Source organism: Macaca nemestrina, unplaced genomic scaffold (assembly GCF_043159975.1).
Source record: "Macaca nemestrina isolate mMacNem1 unplaced genomic scaffold, mMacNem.hap1 Scaffold_79, whole genome shotgun sequence".
Lineage (NCBI taxonomy): Eukaryota > Metazoa > Chordata > Mammalia > Primates > Cercopithecidae > Macaca > Macaca nemestrina.
Window position 1 is genome coordinate 42051 of NW_027257870.1, and position 23580 is coordinate 65630.

At 48.4% G+C, this 23580-nt stretch overlaps 1 long non-coding RNA gene across 1 annotated transcript in view; it reads left to right on the top strand.

Annotated features, from left to right (window-relative positions):
• Window positions 1–23580, top strand: part of LOC139361638 (uncharacterized) — a 38303-nt gene that overhangs the window by 14351 nt on the left and 372 nt on the right. The window lies entirely within an intron of this gene.

Sequence of the window (23580 nt, forward strand, 5' to 3'; positions counted from 1 at the left end):
GGAAAGCCCACATTTGGAAATGGAGGAAGGGTTGGAAGACCCAGAGAAGGCCCTGCTTAGAGTCCAGAGAAGAGCTGGATGGCGCAGTTCACTAAAGCCCAGAGCTGAGAGTTTCCAGGAGAAAGTCCCAAGTGTTGCTGAAAACCAGGGGGCAGGACTCCAGTTGGAGCCTGTGAGGGGAGCCTGGCGGCCCTGATCCCTGAGAGCAGCCAGAGCCTGGGTGTCATGGTGGAAGTGGGTGGGAAGTGCAGGAAGCAGGTGGAGATGGTCCTTCAAGGCCTGGTGCTTCACACAGGTAGCCAGCTGTGGACCGAGACACAACTGGAGAGGGGCCTGAACCCAGAGCATCTCCAGGTGGAGGAGGGAGCCAGGAAGGGCAAAGGTATCCGGAAGAAAGGGGGCAGGCATGGAGCCAGGTCCCCAGGGAGGCTGCAGTCTTCTTTCTCTGTTCATGGACTGGTTGTTAGTTATTTTGAGTTCTCAAAGTCGTCCACTCGGTGCGGTCCAGAGAAAGTTCCCAGGGGTCTCAAGCCGGAGCAGGCCTTGTGCTTTTCTGAACACTGTGCGTGTTGACTCAGGGTTACCGTCAATGGCTAATTCTAGCGTGTCTTTTGTTGAAGTCTGCAGAAGAGCCTCAACCAGCACCAGCTTTTGAAGAACTTAGAAAACTTGTGTTCTTCTGATTCTGGGATTTTTGCCTGAAATGCCTCGTATATTTTTGGCTAGGTGTTGTTAGCACTTGTGTTACAGCATTTGGAGCTCTGTATTTTTGTGATGTGCTAGCTGTGAGGATGTTTAAAATTAGATTCCTAGAAATCAGGTTATAGGAGCTCTCGGCCATGCTTCGTGGGTTATGTTTTGACCCCTCATAGTGGACCCCGTTGCAGTGGCTATTCTTAGTATTTGTGGAACACCTGACTGGTGATGCTAGGAGAATGTGATTTGTTTTCTTTGTAAGTCTAAAGTCTAACGACCTTGTAGAGTCTTTATACCTATCTCTTATAAATCAGCTTTAATATACTTGAAAATGTCCTCATTGTGCCCTTGAAAAGCAGGCTCACATTTTAAAAGTCATCCTTTTAAAATCCTTTTCTGCAGCCTGTGCCCTTTGTCTGTTTTGTTACCTTCACTGCAACATCATGAAACAGGGACAAGGGCTAGAATCTATTTCATACACAGAGCTTGAAACAGGGACAAGGACTAGAATCTCTGTTTCATACACAGAGCTGAACTGTGCTGAGCGACCTGCTATGCTGACGTCTGTTTCTGTCATGAGAGGGAACCCAGGCCTCTTGACTTTTCCTTTTGTACATTTTCAAAAAGAATATTTTTTCCTCTCTTGGGTCCATTCCATTGTGGGATTCTCTCCTAAGGCTGTTTCTTTGCGTTCCATTTTGACAAGTATGATTTATTTCTGAGATGACGAAAGGGCAGTGAAAAGGCCTGGGAAAGAGAAAGCAGGAAGAGAAGGAATTGTCTCATGATTTTAGTCAGAAGGAAATCACTCAGACAGAAACGCTATTCCAAGTGGGTCAGATCCCAGGAAGTGGGATTGAATAAGTGACATGATATCGCACAACTGTTTTACATTCTTGCTGTTGCCAGGGGTAACGAAAAGAACGAGTATATTCATTCCGAGGTCAAATATATATCTTTGCTGACTCTGACTATAATTAGCAGAATTCGTTCAGTTCAAGTTTGAGAATACCTTTACAGAAGAGGGTCTTCGTGCACGTGTGCCTATTTCTATTTATATGTTCACACGTATTGGAGTATAAATGTGTGTGTGCTGTGTGTGAGACCTCATTATTTGAAACAAGAAATGTGCAGTAGAGCTTATTAATTACGGGAAGGTACATTTGGGGGATAAACCACTTTGTTTAGAATTGAATAATGGGGTCTTTGAGGGATGTATATATGTATGTGTGTTTGCATTTATGTGTATGAAAGTGTGTATTGCATGTATATGTGTTGTGCATGTATGTGTGCCTTTGTGTGTAATGTACATGTGCATGCATGTGTATATGTGTGCATGTGTATTTGTGTTGCATGTATGTGTGTGCATGTGTTACATGTTTAGGCACGACTGCACATATGTGCAAGTAGGCATGCATGGATGCTCATGTGTATATAGTTATACATGTATATTTGTGCATGTTATGTCTACGCACTTACGTATGTATGTGTGTCAGAATGTGTATGTATATGCATGTGTGTGTGAGTGTTGTGTGTATGCTTGTGCGTGTGTGTTTGAATGTTGTATGTTTGTGTGCGTGTGTTTGAGTGTTGTGTGTATGTGTACGCATCTGTTATGTGGTGGTATTATGTGATTATGTGAACGTGTGTGCATGTGTGAATGTATGTATTGCATATAGGTGTGCGTGTCCATGTGTGTGTGTGTGTGTGTGATATGTGTCTGTGCATGCATGCATGTGCACATTTGATTTGTGAATCCTCTCTGGGAGGGGCATGTTCCTGGAGACAGTGCATGGGATCCTCCGCTGTCCTCTCAGGGAGAGAGACATTGTGAAAGTTCGAGCCATTAGGTAAACATGCCTGATGTTCTATAAAATATATATTTAAATATACCACTGGGGTTAAATATATGTTAAATGGGTGCAAAGCTGTTATATTGCATTAAAAGTCATGTTAGTACTTCCTGGTTAAAGGCTTTGTGAATGATTTCCTGTACATGGGACATAATACACCACACAGAATTACAGCAGGTCAATGGTATTTGCCAGGAGGTCTGGCTTATGATTGGTATTTCTAGTTGCAGACATGCAGGTTGAGCTTTGCTGGACTTAGAGGAGGGTCATTGACTCTGCCCACTGAATGATACCAGCGTCTCTGCTGCTTCCTTTTTCTGCCGGCTTCATCCAGAGCTGGGACAGCTGCTCTCAGACGCATTGTACTTTTTTCTACATAAAAATCTGCAGCATTTGTTAGCAGTCCAGTAGCAGACCGAGTGGCAGGTCCAGGGGCAGGTCCAGCGTCAGGTCCAGCATCAGGTCCAGCGGCAGGTCCAGCATCAGGTCCAGGAACAGGTCCAGCGGCAGGTCCAGCGACAGGTCCAGGGGCAGGTCCAGCAGCAGGTCCAGTGTCAGGTCCAGCGGCAGGTCCAGCCAACTTTCCACATGGCCCATGTGAAAATGTACCCTCTCCCTTCCATTTTTTAAAGCAGTATCATTAGTAGAGCCTACTGCCATTTCTCCTTGAGCTCCTCACAGTGGATGGTAAGCATTTGCTTTATTAAACAAAGTTCCGTGCTCTTTGTGCTAAGTCCCCTCTGCCTTTCTGTGAGAGGCTAGAATTGGGATCGACCCTCAGCTGTGCCAGAGCCTTGGTACATGTCTCAGTTCTGGAATCTACTCTGTGCTTGTTGCCTTCCATCCACCGACAGCCGTCTGTCTTCCTGTCACTCCTTCAACATGGAGTCCAGCAGTGTGCACACAGGTGAGCCTGTGTGAATGCTGGTTTTGTAGGATCTTATCGGGACCTTAGTCATCTTTTCACTAGGAAACCAGACACTGCAAAGGACTTACAGAAAAGCCCAAAGAAGCCGTATCAGTAGAATCATAGAGACAGAATTCTACAACCATAGGAAATGGCATTGATTATCATGAAATGTGCATTTATGTGAGGCATAGTAAAACATCACATTTCTTACTGGGTAAGAGCTTGGAAAAGATTATGAAAGTATAACTGACTCTACTCTTGTATCGTAGAACATGGTAAAATGATGCAAGGTATTGTATAGAATGGAACAAACAGAATATAATTATATAGAGTAGCGCAGAATAGAACAAATAGCATAATGTTATATAGGGTAGCATAGAATAGAAGAAACAGTGTAACATTATGTAGTATAGTATACAATAGGAAAAATCGTATTACATGGTCTAGAATAGAACAAGTGGGATAGTATTGTAGAGTATTCAGTTGAACTAATGACGTAGTATTGCATAGCATAATACAATCTAGATTAGAACACACAGCATAGTATTAATATTACGTAGTGTGGTGTGGAATAGTAGAGTCGCATGGCACAGAACAGAGAGGATAGTGTTCTGTAGCACTGATGCAGGAGTTTTGCTCTTTAGCTCAGCTGGGTCCAGGTTCTTGTCTCATGACCAGGAAGAAACAGGCACGGGGACATCGAAGAGTGAGTGCAGTGGAACTCGTTAAGCTAAAAGTTAAGCTCTCAGCGAAAAGAGGGGTCCTGAGAGCAGATTGCTGGTCGCCCCCTTCCCAGTTGACTACAAGGGCTTTTATATAGAAGCTGATGGGGCTGGTCTCGCTGTCTAAGGAGCAAATATCTGGTGGTTCCACCCCATTCCCTCGTGTGCATGGGGACCTTTAGTCTGCTGTGAGCATGTTTAGGAGGGCCCCCCCGTGCAAGTCCCCCTATCTGCACAAAACATGGGCTGGAGGCTCTCTGGGACCCTTCCCTTACTGTCTGCCTAAAGCAAGCTGGCTAACTCCTTTCTGTATAGAAGAAAATAGAATAGAATAGAACAGATAGTACAGCATTTTATAGTATGGAGTGAAGCTGTAGTATTCTATCATAGAGAATGGAATAGTATAGAATAGAACAAACAGATCGTACTAGTGTAGTATAGAATAGTAGCCTCAGGCAGCACGGAGCAGGGTTGTGCTCCCTATGTACAGAGTGTAACCACCAGGAGAGCGTTCTTCAGTGGGGCGTCACTGGCCCTTCATATTTCTTTGGTTCCGCGGAAATGAGGAGAGGAAGTTAATAGAGGGGGAGGAGGTTGGCTTTCTTACTTTTAAGGCGCTCATTACTTCTTGGGGATCATTTGATGGTCCCCTTTGGTAGTATTCTGTGAAGCAGTCTCTGTACTCTGTGTAGGGTGAAATGTGGGGCAGTCTGTGGACTCTGTGTAGGGTGAAATGTGGGGCAGTCTGTGGACTCTGTGTAGGGTGAAATGTGGGGCAGTCTGTGGACTCTGTGTAGGGTGAAATGTGGAGCAGTCTGTGGACTCTGTGTAGGGTGAAACATGAAGCAGTTGAGAAAGGATGAAGTCAGAAGTAGCTCAGCAGAGATGCACCAACTCTTACCTGGGAGACTGTGGAACAGTCTGTGGACTCTGTGTAGGGTGAAATGAGGTGTTTTGTGTGAATTGTTGTCTCATGCCTGGCACATGGCAGAGCCTCCGTGGATCTTGCCATCGTGAACCCTCTGATAACTTCTCTACAGTGCCGTCCACACTATAAATACCACACATTGTGGGAAGTCCAGGCCTTTTCAAAGGCTGGGTTTCATTTTAACAAAATTGTTATGCCCTGCTCATTTGGAATGGCCAGATCATCCTGCACTTCTGACTTCACCTGTCCAGCTGGGTACACCTCCCTGCGTGCTGCCAAGGTTTACGGCGGAATTCCCTGACGCCACTACCCTCACTGCCTGCACCTGAATCTGCTGTGGGGTGATTTCCTTATTGGACTTGTCTGGGGACCTCCTGAGGGGTGGATGGGTGAGGACTGGGTTATCTGGGGAAGGTGTTCATGGCATTCCTGTTTGCAGTCTGTGTCTCTGTTGGAAGAGATGCTTTTAGCACATCCGTTAATCCAGACGTGATTAGCAAGGAGTGTCTCTCCCAGGTAAGAGTTGGTGCATCTCTGCTGAGCTACTTCTGACTTCATCCTTTTTCAAGTCTGTTACAAAGAGAACTTTGGTTTCTCAAGGTTTAAGAATTGATGTCAAAGAGCAATTTAGTGTTCTTTTTGAGTCACCAGCCTTGCTGTGGATGATTCATGAGTCTTTGGTGGTTAGGGCCACAGCACAATCGGTGGGCCGTCTGTTCCCCACCCTGGTGGATACTTTCTCACCCAAAGAAATGTATTCTGTTAACATGTCTCAGTTAGAATATTTTAGTAGGAGACAGAGTTATGGCTCTTGTTTTAATTTGTAATAGATGATTACTGTAGCAGGGTCAAGGTTGAGACTTGCAGTGTAGCTCATGGAAAACATTGATTAGAAACACCCAAAATATATCACCAGCTTTGTTGCTGCAGCTCCAAGGGACTAGGAATGCATATATATTTTTTCTTTTGTTATTATTTATTATTTTTATTTTTGAGACAGAGTCTTGCTCTGTCACCCAGGCTGGATTGCAGTGGCATAATCTCAGCTCACTGTAACCTCTGCTTCCAGGGTTCAAGAGAATCTTGTGTCTCAGCCTCCCAAGTAGCTGGGATTACATGTGCCTGCCACCATGCCCAGCTAATTTTTGTATTTTTAGTAGAGACAGGGGTCTCACCGTGTTGGCCAGGCTGGTCTTGAACTCCTGACCTCAAGGGATCTGCCAACCTTGGCCTCCCAAAGTGCTTACATTACACACATGAGCCACTGTGCCTGGCCACCATGATCATTTTAAATGTGGCACTGAATATCTGCCTTTTTTTTTTTTTTTTTAAGAAGTGCAAATGTTACCTCTCACACCTCTATTCTGTTGCTGGCCTGGGCTGGCCAGCAGGGTTCCCAGGCTCGAGGCCATGTCTGAAGTGTTGTTGGACAGTGTGGATCTGTGACCCCTTGGTCTTTGGGGACATGGGGCACCCCGAGACACCCACAGTCTTGCGAGGGCTTACGGCTCTGTGTGTGGCTGCTGTGAGGCAGCCTTCGGTGGGGAGGAAGGAGGGCAGAGCCCATCTGTCCTGGTGCGGAAAATGCCCAAGAAACTAAAGAAATGGTACAAAAAAACATCATCTGCCCTGGTGCCATTTCTGTAAAAAAAAAAAAAAAAAAAAAAAAAAAAAAAAAAAAAAAAAATTCACTCTGAATGTGGTTCTGTGCTTGAGGAGGATAGAAAATACCTGGAAAGGCACAGAAAGTGTTCTTATGGGGTCAGCGCCGGGAAGTGGGATGGGAGGCTTGGGAGTGTGTGCAAAGGAGGAAGTGGCATATTTTATTCTAGTTTATTTGGTAGAGCAAGTGATGAAAGTGAAGCTTGAGTGATCAGAGCAGCTCGGCCTGGCCATGGGTAGATCCCAGCGTGTCCCGCCTCCCGCCTGCAGCTGCAGCTCTGTTTCTCAGTCACAAATGAGACAAGTGGCCTGAGGTTGTGGGCCGAGGAGGGGCAGCTCGGTGTCCCCAGCACCTGACTGTCCAGGCTGCTCTTGGGCCAGCCTGAGGGAAGGGGCGGAGGAGAGCTGGGAGGGTGCACAGTGCGTCCTCCTCCCCCGCCCTGGGACTGAGGTAAGCCCAGGCTGCTGTCAGGATGGAGGAAGATGCCCTCAGGACGGAGGAAGAGGCCGATGGAGTTTGGTCAGCAGCCAGTGTGGTCTTTCCCACAGGGGATTCGCAGTGCCCCAACTAGCAGGAAAAAACTCTGCTTTAGTTTTTAAATTTTGCTCATTCTCTTTATCGTGCTGGTCATGGTAAGATTTGGATATTGTTGGTAGGAATCAGTGTCAATTGCGTACAGTTGACTCTTGTCCAACACAAGCTTGAGCTTTGCGGGTCAACTTATAGGTGGATTTTTTCAACCAAACTCAGGGAGAAAATACAGTGTTCTGCCACGTGAAACGCATGTCGGAGGGCTGATTCTTTGTACACGCAGAAAATACAGTGTTCCTGCCATGTGAAACGCGTGTCGGAGGGCCGACTCTTTGTACACGCAGGTTCGGCAGGTCCACCTGTGGGGCTTGAATGTGCCTGGATTTGGTGTCCATGGGGTCCTGGAACCGACTCCCTGAGTCCAGCGAGGCTGGCCCCGGGATCGACTCCTTGAGGACAGCGAGGCTGGCCCCGGGACCGGCTCCCTGAGGACAGCGAGGCTGTTTCTAGTAGCAGGTGGTTTATTTTGTGTTTTCCCCCTGGCTCCACACCCCGTTCTCAAAGACACGGCTGTCACAGGGGGACCAGCTGGGGCAGGGGAAGAGTGGAGGGCACCTGGTAGAAGTGGCCGTGGACTCTCTTAGGAACGATAACCGTGACACCTACCGTAGACGAAGATGTTGTTGGTCTGCACTCTTCTCGTGTTGGTCTGGGGCATACAGTGGCCGTGGGCTGGTGTGGTCCACAGCCCCGGTCTGGGGCATGCAGTGGCTTTGGGCTGGTGTGGTCCACAGCCCCGGGCTCCGTGGTCCCTGACCCTGAAATCCCATCCGGTCCTGTGTCACCTTGGGCCAGCTGTCTCCTGAGGGGAAGGGAACAGGGAACAGCCCTCCCCGCATGGCCTCCCCAGCACCACCCACCCCCAGGACCTCCAGTGTTGACCCTGCTGGGGGCTCCTCTCTCCTGGGGGGACCTTGTCCCAACAAGAGGACTCCATGGGCTGCAGGAGGTGTCGAGCTATTTTCTCTCCTGGAACTGGGTTGCTGGCAGCTCCCAGATGCAGGAGGAAAGGCTCAGAAGTGCCTTCATAATAAGGAGTTGTTGACGTGAACTTTGGACAGCAAACACTGCTTACATTTCCTTTTCCATTTTGATGCGTTAATGGTGTGCGGCAACACCGTGACACACGGGGATGCAGGTGATGGGTGACCCCCCCGCAAGGGGGCCATGCACCTGTTTGATAAGAAGGCATGCTTCTCTTACTGCAAATAAAAACTTTTAATGGTTTTCTGCCAGAAAGACCCTGTCCTTTATGTAGGATACATAGAGGATCATTTGGCCAGGGATTGGGGATTTGGGGTTAAACTAAAAACAAATTAATTTCATTTTGTAGCACTCTGAACCCATTTGAGTGAATTATTCATTGAGAATTTGAATAGCACACACTGTTCTGACTTCCAATTTCCCCCTAATGAACGGCATTTGCTGTAACATGACAAAACCTTTGGTCTTAGAATTACTGGGTAATGTGGAAAAAGTCAAAGTTGGTTCTCTGTTGTTTTGCTTTAAGGAAATTATATTACTTTGCAGCCACTTAGTTTTCTCCTTTCCAGTAAGAAAAATTGCTTTCTTACTACCTGAAAATTCGTGAAGGTCAAGGGGACACAGGCTGCAGTGCATTAAAAGCCACCATCAAATGTGGACGTGGACCGAGTTTTCCCCTGTTCTCTCCCACCATCAAATGTGGATGTGGACTCAGTTTCCCCCTGGTCTCGCCCATCATCAAATGTGGACTTTGACCCAGTTTCCCCGTGTTCTCGCCCATCATCAAACGTGGACGTGGACCCAGTTTCCCCCGTTCTTTCCCACCATCAAATGTGGACGTGGACCCAGCTTCCCCCTGTTCTTGCTAACCATCAAATGTGGACTTGGACACACTTTCCCTCTGTTCTTGCCCACCATCAAATGTGGACACGGATTCAGTTTCCCTCTGTTCTTGCCCACCATCAAATATAGATGTGGACCTAGTTACCTTCTGTTCTCACCCACCATCAAATGTGGGTATGGACCCAATTTCCTTCTGTTCTTGCCCACCATCAAATGTGGGCATGGACTCAGTTTCCCTCGGTTCGTGCCTACCTTGCCACCATGGCTCATTTCACAATCACTCAGGAAAGGAAGAAACATTATTTTTAATAGGCATGAAGGCAGTTGTTTTTAACCTAAGGAACAGGACATAATTCCAGCAATGGGAATGACCAGCCGAGTGGGTCTGTGTGAGGTTTGGAAGAAAAAAAGGATTTTAACTTCCCCTCTCTGTGTGTGCCCACCTCCCCCAGTTGAGAGTCACAGATTTAATTACTTTAATTTTGAGCTTAAAATAATTTGACAACCTAACAAAAACTACTACAGTCCTATAAAATTCTGCTGTGTGTTTGGTTTTTCAGTTGCTTTTCTGAATATGGTAAATGAATGCATTATGAGTTGTTATTTTAGTAATTGCTGTAAAAATTAATGGATGTTATAACCAAGTGTTATAAAGTTAATTTAGCACCAAAGTAAAGCTAAAGCTGCATTGATTTCCCAGTGTAGTTGTGCATAACAACGGCTCCATGAGGCAGGGGCTGTGACCCTGCAGTCTGGTGGAAGCAGGTGCCACCTGGCTGGTGCGTTCGCTGCCCGTCCCCTCTTGCTGCCAGGCAGCTTTGCAGTTTCCAGGCTATGCGGGAATTGAGGCCGGTGGTCAGTAAGAGACGGTGGGGAGTTGGGTGGTGCAGGTTGGCGTGGGGTGGAAGGAGGCGTGGAGAGCCTGGGGAAGCCTGGACAGCAGCTCCGGTACCTGCACAGGGGGGCAGGGTGCAGCGGCACGGGACAGTGAGTAGCTCCTGGAAACAGCCGTTGGGGTTTTTATAAATGAGTCTGTCTTCAGCTCTGCATCCCTTTCCTGCTGAGTCCGGGTGGAGGGTGGAGGCGTCGAGCGCTTGTTTCTCCAGGTGAGGGCCCATCGGACACAGCCAGTGTTTCCTGGAGTCCCCTCACCTGGGAACGTGCCCCTGCTCTTTTCAGAACAAAACAAATCTTAGTTAAACTTGACACATCACCTTTCCAGAAGGTGTTTAAGTCTGTATGCCTGTTAAGTCACCTAACTTTAAAGAGTAATGATACAATATGCTTCTTTTTTGGGGAGAAAACCGAGCTGATTTAAAAGATAAAATCAGAGGTTGGGGTCGCAGCATTTTGGAGGAGACTTGGTTTATGTCCTAGTGGGCAGCAGTGTTTCCTCAACTATGGTGTTTGCTCTATTATTACATTACAGAGGTGACACTTCAAGCATAGGGAAATGGAAGGCAAAACAGCGCCCCCATTCAGAGATAAACGTTATCAACATATTCATGCACTTCCTTCTGCTGTTTTTGCTCTTCACTTTTTGTTTTAAGACCACGTTCGTAGGATGGATATATAATTGTTTATGGTGACTTTAAAAGCACCTTTCTTGCTAAAAAGAGTATTTTTTCAGTCTGGAAAATTTAGACAACATGTTTTGTTTAAAAATTAATTATAATACCACCGTGAAGTCATCAATGTTTTTATACATTTTCTTGGTCTCTTTATGGACTTAATAGATACAATTTAACAAATTGGAAATAACGTAATATTATGCATAAAATGTTTCTTGGCATTAGAGATGGAGCAGAGAGGAGGCACAGGGCTTCCCGCTGGCTGAGGTCCTCCCAGGGTGTGACCAGCAGCCTCCCAAGTTTAGGGTCTGCACGGAGTAAGATTTCTAAATTGCCTTACACCACAACCCCTGCAGCCACGCGTCCCTTTGATAAGGGGGTGTACTCTGATAGATTTTTCAAGACAAGAGTTTGCTGGATCTGAGGCTGTTTCAGCTGCTTCTGGAGACGGCAGCTCTGGGACGTTTGTGCCAGCTCTCCCTCAAGACCCCACGGATGCCACATCCTCATCTTTTGGAACCCAGTGTTGTAGAGGAGAAATCTGAAGCCAGTTTGATTTTTGCTTCTTGGTAGGAAACTGATGTTTTCAGGCTTTTCCCCTTTATTTCCATAATGAAGATGATGTCCAACCTCATCCAGAGGTGTGTTTGTTACCTTGTCGGGAATGTCCAGCCCTTATGTCCCCCTTCAGGTCCTCAGTCCCTTTCTCAACTTCCTCGCAATCCTCCCCATCTCATCCATCTTCACTGTAATTCTGTTATTTTTTTCATTTTTGTGCTCACTTTCCCATGCGACTTTTGTTCTTGTTTCACAGATGCCCGTGCCAAACTTTATGTCTGGGGCTCGAGGGCCGTGTTTTATTCTGTCTGCCTCTGCATGTACTTTTGAGAAGTGGGGTTGGAGGTTGCCCCCCAGGTGCTGTTTCAGCTGGACCTGCCCAGACTCTGTGAATTGGGGGCGTCGGGCAAATCCCATGTGGCTCTATGGTGGGCCGTGTTGCTGAACCGTACGTCTGAGGTTTGGGGGCCGTGTTTCATTCTGTCTGCCTCTGCATGTACTTTTGAGAAGTGAGTGTGGGGGTTGCCCCCTGGGTGTTTCAGCTGCACCTGCCCAGACTCCCTGAAGTGGGAACGTCGGGCAGAACCCGTGTGGCACTACAGTGGGCTCTGGTGCTGACAGAGCAAGAAGCCGCACTCCCAGGACGTGCTTGCAGCTGTGGGCAGGACTGGGATTGTGACAGGATCATTTCCTTCTCTAAAATACATCTCAACTGTTATCCAGAGGGTTGGCTGTAGGCTTTCAACAGCTTCATTCTTCTTAGTGACCAGGAGACAATTCACTAAACAGAGTTGCTGTCAGGGTTTAATTAGGAATTTCTGCGAGAGGCTGGTGGTACAGCTCCCTCTGCAAGCCTCCTGCAGCCTACCCGTCCCCACTCTTGGGCCCAGCCACCTGCATTGGTCTGTGGAGACTGCACATTCTCTGTTCTCCTAAGGGGCTCCTGGACTTCGGGACAGCCTTGGTAAGTTGATGTGTAACTCCCAGTCTCTTCTCTCTTTAAGTAAGTACGTTCATGGAATCCTGATCTTCGAAATTGTTTCATCTTTGTAAAACAGCCATAGTTTCCTAAGCCACCTTGTGTCTGAGTGTGAATCACTTGTTATTTTTCACTACAGAATGAACAGAACTGGAATCATAAGATTTAGAGGGTGATGAAAAGACAGAGGTTAGCATATTCCATTTTCTCACCTTTTCCTTACACTTTTTCCTTAAATGCACCCCTCGTATGTCTGTGAAGTTCTTCCCAATTCTGTAACGTCACTCCATCCGCAAGTGGAACATTTGTGAACAGTAACAAGTATTGATGTATACACCTCTGCAACCCCGCTGGAATTAATGCTTTTTATTTATGAATGGATGGTCATCAGATGGCCAGAGGGATTCCCTGTGAATTGCGGGGGTCCTCATGCCTGCTTGTGAGTGACATGCACATGGCGAGGGCTAGGGAATCTGAGTCTCTGTGATTCGAGTAGTGACATCGTTTACGCAAGGCAGGTGGATGACTCTTTGAGCTTGGCATGCTCCTGGGTGGCACAGCACAGCTGACATGGAGTGGGGCAAGGGCTTGTTCCACGAGTTTCTGTGTTGTTGTTGTTGTTGTTGTTGTTGTTGTTATTTTTTTTGAGATGGAGTCTCTCTCTGTCACTCAGACTGGAGTGCAGTGGCGCGATCCAGGCTCACTGAAAGCTCCACCTCCCGTGTTCACACCATTCTCCTGCCTCAGCCTCCCGAGTAGCTGGGACTACACGTGCCCACACCACGCCCTGCTAAATTTTTTGTGTTTTTAGTAGAGACGAGGTTTCACAGTGTTAAGCAGGATGGTCTCGATCTCCTGACATTGTGATCCACCCGCCTTGGCCTCCTGAAGTGCTGGGATTGCAGGCGTGAGCCACTGTGCCTGGCCTGTTTTTGTTTTTTTGAGACGGAGTCTTGCTCTGTCATCCAGATTGAAGTGCAGTGTCATGATCTAGGCTCACCGCAACCTCCACTCACTGCAACCTCTGCCTTTCAGTTCGAGCAATTCTCTTGCCTCAGCCCCCCTAGTAGCTGGGATTACAGGCATGTGCCACCATGCCTGGCTGATTTTTGTATTTTTAGTAGAGACAGGATTTTGCCATGTTGGTCGGCTGGTCTTAAACTGTTGGCCCCATGTGATCCACCCGCCTTGGCCTCCCAAAGTGCTGAGATTACAGGCATGGGCCACTGCACCCGGCCCTGTGTTTGACTCTTAAATCTTCTTTTTCTTTTTAATATTTCTGTTTCTGGACGGCCACTCAGTGGATATGGAGGAAGAGTTCACAGATGTCCGTATTACATTTCTTACTTAAATTAGCCTCCCTTGAACACTGCTATAGGGTACAGATGCATGAAGGGCTGAAAGGGTGGTTGCGTCCCAGTAAGTGTGAGCGTGGAGCTGGTCTGTGAGACCCCGGTGCCAGTGAAGGCACCCGTGTGAGATGGCCTGGGATGGGGGTGTTCAGAGCCCTGACCGTGGCACACACCCTTCAGCTTTGATGTTTCAGGCCATTGCTCTGGTCATCAGTGAGCAGAAGGTCTAACAGCAGTGATATTTATCACTAGCTGTGTTGGCCAATGTGTTAGGAGGGTGAACCTGTTTGACTTAAGCTGTTTGACGGGTTTGCATTTAAATAGACAACTGGTGACCTGGTGCCTGGACGCTTGCTCTGTGACTTGCCCTACGTGGCTTCTCCCTCTGGTATGCGTTAGATGAGATGGGCGTGTTTAGGGTGGTGTGGCCCTAGACTAGAAATGCAAACCCTGCCTCACCCCAGATCTGCCCCACCCCAGTGTGACTTTTGGAGGTGGAGGCCCAGCATCCTTCACCTGCCCTCCAGGGTGATGCTGAGGATGCTGAGGTTTCAGAGCTCTGCTTTGTTGGCACTCCAGCAAGTCCTGCTTAAAGAGGCCAGGATCTGAAATGGCAGGTTACCAAATTGTATAGCAGAAAAATAGAAACGTTTCCTTAGAATGGGCGTAGGAAGAAAAATGATTTCCTTCACCATATCTGGAAAAGATTTCAAATTAGGAGGCACTATTTGGAATTATTAGTGGTCTCCTGTATTTCTTATCTTTTTTTTGTTTTTTGTTTTTTCTTTATTTTGATACAGGGTCTCACCCTGATGCCCAGGCTGGAGTGCAGTGGTGCAATCTTGGCTCCCTGCAACCTCTGCCTCCTGGACTCAGGTGATCGTCTCACCTCAGCCCCCTGAGTATCTGGGACTACAGGCACGATACCATACCTGGCTATTTTTTTTTTTTTTTTTTTTGTAGAGACGAGTCTTGCTATGTTGCCCAGGGTGGTCTCAAATTCAAGCATTTGTCCTGCCTCAGTCTCCCAAAATGCTTCTGTACCCCTGACCCAACAAGGAAGGACAAGAGGCGTGAGCCACACTCCTGGCCTCCTGTCTTTCCTTGTTGGAGCAGGGATGTAGAAGCACTTGCCGCAGCTGACTTGAGTATATCTCGTTTTGCTTTGTTTTCGTCACGGGTAACCTGGCAGTGCTGTGCACCAGTGCTGCTGGCCAGTTGTTTTTTCGATGGACTGGCAGAAAATCAAACTGAGACCCGGGTTCCTTTCTCCCCGGGTACTGACCAGGTGGGAGAGGAAGGACGTTATCTGAGTATCAACTTCATGAGGGCTGGTGGGGAAACGTCAACTTTAAGGTGCCTGGGATCTAAGGCATGGAACCCAGAGTGCAGCGGAACATAGGGGATGTAGCCTTGGGAGCAGAGACGTGCGGGCCAGTGCCCTCGTTCCTGGCAGGTTCTGAGTGCAAGAAAAGGTTAGTGACCCAGCCGAAGTCACGGAGCAACCTGCCAAGACCTGCCTGGATGTGTGGCTGGCATCTGTGCTGGCCCCAAAACTGCCCATTTGGGGATTCCTTGCAGTTTCAGACCCATCTAGGGGTCCGGAGAGGGTCCCAACCATGACCTCAAAGAACGAGGTGTTGCCTTGAGATCCTCCAAGGTGAGGGTAGGAATTTTTTTTTTTTTTCAATTAGCAATAATTTGTTGTGAATGATCTTGGACCTATTTTCCACTTCTTTGTATAGGAAGAGAGACAGAATAAAAAGTCTCAATGTGCCAGATGCCATGTAATGAAGTCGTGGGGTTAACATTGTTGATTATTATGTAACATCACGTTAAGTGGAACATATTCACACGTGTCCACAGCGTGTGCGTGTGCCCAGTCCGATGAGCACGTTGGGTTGGGGTCGCTGCTGGTTCATGCAGCCCCTCTGGGTGGTGCTTTCTCTGTGACTTGCCCAACACCGTTGCTGCTGCCTCTGTTGGAGTTCAGCCTTGACCGGCCTTGCTGCCACCAGGTTCTCGGGGCCTGTGCACCCTCTTCCCCGCGCGCACCCTCTACCCCGCGTGCACCTTCTTCCTGGGGCACACCCTCGTCTCCGCGAGCACCCTCGTCCTCCGTCCTGCCCACTCGGGGTCTGCTGTGTGTTTCTACTCAGCCCATGCCTGCCTCTTGCTGTGAGCTCAGTTTATTGAGGTGCGGTGAGAAACCAACAGAGGGGAGCAGTGTCCCAGCTTGTCAGGGCAGGAGGGAGCCTTGGGCATCTCTTCCCCAACTCTGGCGACCCACCCTTCGCGATATAGTGCTGGGGAGAGAGGTGAGTTCTAAAGGTAAGACGGCCGTGATTTCCTGAGTCTTAATTACCTAACACTGGGTCATCTGCCATGTCGCCTCATCGAAGGGCACCTCTAGAGACAAAGCAAAGCCTCTGGTGGCCGTGGGCGGGGTGGCCATGCCTGTCTGTGGGTTCTGTAGAACCTACCCAAAGCCCCTCCAGCCGTGGGGATGTTCAGGCACTTGCCGCCTGTAGGAAGTGTGCGTTAGCCACGTGGTAGATGCGGACGCCTGGAGGGATAGGCACAGGCCCACAGGCGTGGTGAGTGTGGGAGATTTAGCCACGTGGGGACGTGTGGCGGGATAGGCACAGGACCACAGGCGTGGCGGGTGTGAGAGAAAGTGCACAGAGTGCCCAGCAGATGGCGTGTGGTCAGCGGAAGCCGTGAACACAGGCCGGGCTCGGGAGACACATTTGGAAATACACTTTAAGCAACATCAATGGATAATGCTGCGATTTGGTTTCCTCCCGTGGTCCAAAACATGTTCTAGAGATGCCGCTGCTTTGTGTGTACCTGAGACAAGGGTCTAAATGTATTAGGGCCTTGATGTAATCTGTAAGACAGGTACAAAATGCCTATTTCAACGAGGCACTGAACAAGAAAGCGTGCTCTATTCAGTGCAATGAGAATGCTTCATTGTCATAAGCAAAGTAAAATGCCTCCAAGGCGAGCTTGCCATGTGTTTAATGACCTTGGACACGAGCCTCCTAAACCTGCCAGAAAGTGCTTCCAGCGTGGCTTCATGCAGTGGTTTCATGCAGTGGCTTCAGTGGAGAATGCATATGTGGCTGATACTGAGAGCTGCGCAGCACCCTCCTGACCTGACGCATGCCCATGTGTGGACCGTGAGCCGGGCAGCACCCTCCCGACCTGATGCATCCCCACGTGTGGGCCATGAGCCGGGCATCCTGACCTGACAGGTCCGCATGTGTGGACCATGAGCCGGGCAGCACCCTCTTGACCTGACGGGTCTCCTTGTGCCCATTGTGGGACCTCCGTCAGTCAAACAAGTGACACATGTCAAACTGAATGCAGGGAAGAGGGTCCAGGATTGCACGCAGGCTCCATGTCTCATCCTTCTGAGGCCTTCTGGGAAGCCAGGAGGGCAGTGGGGTCTTTTGCGTGTTTCCTCCTGGTGGCTATGAATTTGTACCAATGGCTTTTTGCAAAAGGGCCCGGAGGCGGAATCAGACCCTGTCTTAGAAAGGATGACGTCTTCACGGGCACCTCTTTCCGCCACTCTAGTGCTCCTGTGATTTTTCAATATGTGCACCCTGCAGACTTCAGCCTGTTGGTGTCTTGGGGGAATAGATACCAGGATTGTTCCAATGTGTGCAAACCTGAAACAGGAATTTCTCTGCATTAAGTTGGTCACCAAAATGGGAGGTAAGGGGAGAGGGGAAGGAACTTCTTGGCCTCATCAGCCCTTTTCTTGAAACTCACAGTCAAACTTTGTCAAATTCTAGATGATGGTGCTTTAGTCGATGCATTTATGTATGTTATGTCTTGTTTTCTGAGTATGGTGCTTCGAGAATTTAAATATTAAGGTGAAATTGCCATGCACGGTTGAATTGGCACCATAATCTGACTCTCTGTAAAGCCTTTTGGTTTTCTGTTAGAGTGACTTACCATTTTTTGAGTTAACTGAAACAAACTCTGCTGTCAGCACGAAGGAACCACTGTATAGTTAGGACATCCAATTAAATAGAGTTCTCCTAAATAGAGCGTGCTCTTTTCATAAATTTTAAAAATTCATCTATTCATCAAACACATATTGAGTACTTATCACCCTGGTTGCTAGTCACTGTTCATATACATTTTTAAGGAATTACTTCCACCTAGCTCTGAAATAACATTGTATTTAGAATTTAGCCCAGAGGTGATTAAGCATGAACTTTTCTCAGCAGTCTTGTTTTCATTTTTACTTGATAACATGTTCTCAGACTCGGTGCCCAGCTGACGTTACTGTGCATTGCCCCAGGCACACACCTGGCCGGCGCTGTGTCTCTGGGGCTTTAGAGCAGGAAGGAAGGGCTGCCAGGTGTCTGGCCCTTCCATGTTTCCCTGGGGGAAGGATTAGGCCTTGGGCAGGAGTCTTGGCTTGTCTTACTGGATTAGCTGGTGTCATTCAGTCAGCTCTGCCTTGGTGTTAAGCTCTGGACTGACTCTGACCTCTGAATGGCAGAGGAGAGGATGGCGTTTTAGAATCAGTCATGCAGACCGGGGCACCCAGCAGGTCTCGGATAAAAAGTGGTGGCAATTGATCACTTCCCTTTTTGGGAGAACTGTGTGGATTGACTCAGACCTCTTTCTTTTGATTTTATCTTGAGACTTTGCAGAAGCAAAAATGCCTTTAAAAAAAATTAAATGATGGGCTTTTGTAATGTTTGTGTCTCCCCAAGATTCACAAGTTGGAATCCTCACCCGCGAGGAGATAGTGCTAGGAGGGGGAGCTTTGGGCGGTGAGGAGGTCGTGAGGGTCTCATAAATGGGATTTGTGCCCTCAAAAAAGGGACTACAGAGAGCTCCCTCGCTCCTTCCATGGTGTGCGGACCCAGTGAGAAGCGCCGTCTATGAACCAGGAAGCCCTCACCAGGCAAACCTGTCAGGCCTTGACTATGGACTTCCCAGCCTGAGACTGAGACTGAGAGCTGTGAGAAATGAACTTGTGTCATTTGCCAGCCCCTGCCCAGCCTGTGGTGTGTTGTTAGAGCAGCCTGGGTGAACGAAGGCAGGTCGTGAATTTTCTGTCATGCTTTCTGGCTTCAGATACTTGCTAGGGAGATGTCACCATCTTACCCAGGTGGAAGTGTCTGGAATCAGACGTTCCGTTATGATTTGACCTTGTTCTTGCCCCACGCCTGTGCCGTTCACACCTCCAGGTGTCTCGGCTGCCCGCGGCCCCTCCAGACGTTTCTGATTCGGGGTGTGGTGCTGGTCGCGGCCGTGCCGTCAGTGACCAGGAGTAGGAGCTCGCGCCCCTCGTGAAGCAGCAGCCTCACCCGGAAGCTGCCGAGAAGCATTTGACAGAAGGTGATCGCGCCTCGAGACTGAAACTTCCTGTTTACAGGGAATGGAGGTGCATAGTAGGGAATTTAATGATGGCCCTAGAAACAGATGCCTCTGGGGTAGGGGATATTCTGCAGGACAATGCAATGATCTTCTCGAAAAGTGAAGATCACAGATAAAAGGGGTGCGAGGCTGTCCCTGACTAAGACGGGGAAGGAGAGTCACTCAGCACAGTGTGTGGCCCGGATAGAAAAGACGTTTTCGGAACGATTGTGCTACCTGAACATAACCTGGACAACGATGCTCTGAAATCATTCTTGTCTGCCGATGATGGTACTGCGGCTGCAGAGGGGCCTTTATTCCTAGGGAACGTGTGCCTGAGGACTCGGTGAGGCAGCAGGAGCCTCTCACCTTCAAGTGGCTCCAGAGAAGAAACAAATCTGTCTCTCTGTCTGATCTACAGAGAGAGTGAGAAAGCAAATCTAACGAAATGTTAGCAGTTGTTGGAGCTCCACGTGGAGAAAACTTGACCACTCGTTGTACTGTTCTTCCACTTTTTAAATATGTTTGAACATTTTCATAATGAAAATGTGGGAAAGTAAAAATAAATCTGGAAATTAGAACGGAAGTGAGCCCAGCCAAGTCCTCTTGGGTTCAGCCGGGAAGAGCCAACGGTCCGTTGGTGTTCTCTCGACTCGTCGTGGGGATTTCCTCCTCCTGGGTTCACCACCTAGTTTTCCTTGTGATAGTTATTTTATACATAGCTATGAGCATAGGTGATACTGAAAACACACGTTTAGTGTGGTTTGTCATTAAGAATTTGGAGAACTGGCTAAATAAACCACTTGTACAGAGTTGAGATGAGCACTACCTGCCTCAGCGTCTGTGGCAACAGCTTCATTTGGGTGCAGAGCTTGGCAGAGGTTTGAGTGACTCTGTCTCGATGGTCCTCTGTCAGAGGACAAGGTTAAGCATCACCACCGAGGGCCCTGTTGAGCCTCTGGGCTGGAAGTAACCTCCCCCTGGCTGGTGAGGCAGCCTCTGAGGGCCTTTCCTGACAAAGCCCTTCACTGAGCTGCAGTTTGGCCATCTCTGCCCTCACCTCCCCGACTGCAGGGCCTCGAGGTCTCACCACCTCCAGCCTGAGCACCCAGAGCCCAGGGGCAATTTCCCACCTTCCCTGGGGGCTCAGGATTCTGGCTCCCGGGGCAGTGCCCGCAGCTGGGCCCCTCCTCCTGGGCTGGGGGTAAGGCTGGTCATGGCCTCCTGCTATGTCCCACTGGCCACTTCACCGCAGCTGCAGCCCTCACTGGGTGGCCCCTCCTGCTTCTGTTGGATGAGGAGATGCAGGCCTTCACCGAGGCTTCCTGGCCTCGCCCCTGCTGGCCCCAAGGCTGTGCCGCTTCCCCCTTCCCAGCCCCTGGTCTCTGTACAGTGTCTGTCCAGGATGTCTGTCCATCTGTCCTTGACATTCTGTCCAGAAGCAGCCACTGTCATCTTAGTTTGTGAGGGGCGAGCAGAGCCCAGGTGCGGTCGATGTGGAGATGCTCATGCACTTCAGTGTGCAGGGAAGTGAGTTCCTTCATATCTACAGCCTCTGCACAGCCAGCTGGGAGCTCACCCCATTCACAGGTGGATGTGCCTTGTTTTTTGGCCCAATCACCTGCATTAACTCAGAGGAATCACAGTTCCCTGCTTTTCTGTCTTTCGTGACCGTCCACCTCCCTCCTCTGCCTGGGGCTGAATGGTGGGGTCTGTCGTGGGTTCGTGGGACCCTCTGTTCTTGTGCGGCCACCAGGAACTGTTGTCCGGGCTGATTCCACAGGAGGAGTTTGGGGTGAGCTCCTGAGCGAGAGTTGGGAAGACTGACGTCTGTGTAAACCTTGCTTGTTCATGGTTATTCCTCTCAGTCTTCTTAAATTGTGAAAAATTGGGGACCATTTTGAAATATGGATTTAGGTATGGATTGGTGAGGAGAGAACGTTGATCTAATTGGGTTTACGTTGTGTGTGATAATTTTACACTATCCTTGGGAAAAACTGAAGATGTTGACAGGGTCATGAGAATCGTTTCTTTCTTTCTTTCTTTCTTTTCTTTTCTTTTTTTTTTTTTTTTTGAGATGGAGTCTCACTCTTGTTGCCCAGGCTGGAGTGCAATGGTGCAATCTCGGCTCACTGCAAACTCTGCCTCCTGGGTTCAAACAATTCTCCTGCCTCAGTCCCCCAGTAGCTGAGATTATAGGCGCTCACCACCACGTCCAGCTAATTTTTTGTATTTTTGGCAGAGATGGGGTTTTGCTCTTAAGGGCATTGTTCATTAAGTATTAATTGGTGGCCTGCCGTTGAACTAATGTTAGTGTAGTGCTGACATCATCAGCCATGGCAGAAACTTATTTGGCATCCCTGGAAAAGAGGGCAGGGAAGCATAGTGCCCTGACACCACCTCATTCTCCAGTGCTACTTCCAACTCTGAGCTGATGGTCATTATGAGTGGATCTGTCCTGGACAATTAGTTTAGTGCAGCTGCCTTGGACAGTCAGGTTAAAAGTAACAAACCGCCACAAAACTCAGCTAATAAAATGTGAGGAGAGACATGGGGCACCAGGAAGGGGTGAGGCCTGTCTCCCTGTGTGCCATCTGTGTGGAGCCTCAGTACCTAGGGGACAGCGTTTACACAGAGCCCCAGGTTTTTATTAGCATTTCCCTGAATAAAATGTCACTGGTGAGCTGCGGACTGGGAGGCTTCTTCTGATGATTAGGTTTTGTAATGTGGGATCATCAGTAGGCAAGGTGGGCCTGAGGGCCATAGGATCTGGAGACTGTCCAGGGCTGCTTTCTGGGGATGACAGGCTTGTCCCTTCAGCAGTCAAGACACCAAAGAGAGTCTTTCTGAGAATAAAAGAGAGAAGCTTTTAAGGAAAAAAGCAGTTTCTCTCTCTGTTTGGGAGTTGAGTGCATTTTCCTACATTTACTCGGAGATGTTCCTTGGTTCCCACCATGTGCCATCGCCCCGCTATGGGGTAGGGTCACCCCACCTCGTACCTAACCCAGGAAAACTCCTTTGTAGTTATTTCAGAGGCTGTGTGCATTTCTCTTGCCTCAACGGGTAGAGTGAGTTTTTCTTCCTACTGTTTTTAGTCAGTTTTCTTAATCTAGCCTGTTACTGGGATAAGTTCCAGAGACGAGCAGTTTTAAAAACAATCTTTGTACGTTGCGTAGAGAGCAGTCCACCTGTAACCAGTTTGTTCCTGGAGGTACCGCAGCGGCCTTGGTTACGCGAGGGCCCCGTGGCTCAGGATGGGCCGAGGAAGGAGTGCGTGAGCAGTGGGCACTGGCCGGAGGCAGGGGAGGCGTGGCCACCTGTGGCTCGAACTCCCCCCATCCACTCTACCGCACCGCTGGGACGTGACCATTCTCGCCCTGGACGTTTTGTCTGAATGTTCAGTGCCCAGGCTCTTGGGTACACAGGCGGCCCCGGGTTTTATTTCAAAAGGGTGTCACGAACAGTGAAGTAACCCACGTGCCTAAGCTTTGATTGACATGAAGGAATGTAGAGGCTGCTGAAATCCTGGTCATTTTAGAACAAAGTATTTTATTAACAGTTTTCTAAAAGAAAGAAATCATTAAAAAATTGATCCCTGTTGAGGTAGAAGGATCTCGTCCTCATGCTCCTCAGTTCCTTCCAGAATCAGCTTCCAGTTCAGCTGCAGAACAGGTTCTGGTGGTGGCTGGAGCAGCCCAGGCACGTGCCGTCGGGTCTAAGTTCACACTGGTGTCCGTGTGGTCTCCAGTTACGGTGCGGGCCGTGGGGTCTGAGTTCACACCATTGCCCATGTGGTCTCCAGTTACGGTGCTGGCCATGGAGTCTGAGTTCACACTGGTGCCTGCGTGGTCTTCAGTTACAGTGCTGGCCATTTGTGCCTTTCTGGGAAGTTAGAAGGAGAATCATTTCATCACGTCTCTGTCCTCCCACACCTGATCTATGCTGGGCCACCGTGAATTCTTCCTTTTAACTGTTTCTTTCATCACGGGCAACACTGGTGTTCTGTGGTCAATGTTTGCCATTTCTGAAAACGGATTCTGTGTTTCTTTATATAATCACCTGGTCTCTTTTACGAATTTCGCTTTTCTTTAAGAAAATCATCGTGCTTTTATCTCTTCAATGTCAACTCTGTTCCCTGACACAGGCTCTTACCACCTCGAAAATTAAAAGTAATCTTTGATTATACTTAATACTTTCTAAAGTTTTCAAAAGTTTATCAGCATGTGGGTTACTGAACATTGACTGTTTATTTAATGGAAAATTAGATTCTAAGTAGAGTATTAGAGTGAAAATGATCTTTTGATTTTATTAAAATATTCAGGTAAAAATATTAAAATGCCTTCGCCAAACTTCATGCCTGTGTAGCGTGAAAACATTAAGCTGCTCTCTGCTCCCGGGAATGCATGAGTAGAGTATGTGTTTGAAAGCGTCATTCCAGTCTTAAGTTTTAGGTATTCTTAAAGGGGTTGGCTGGAGAAGTGACATTTAGCATTGAGTGAACGTTTGACAAAGATTTGTCTCGATATAAAAATAGTTAAAAAC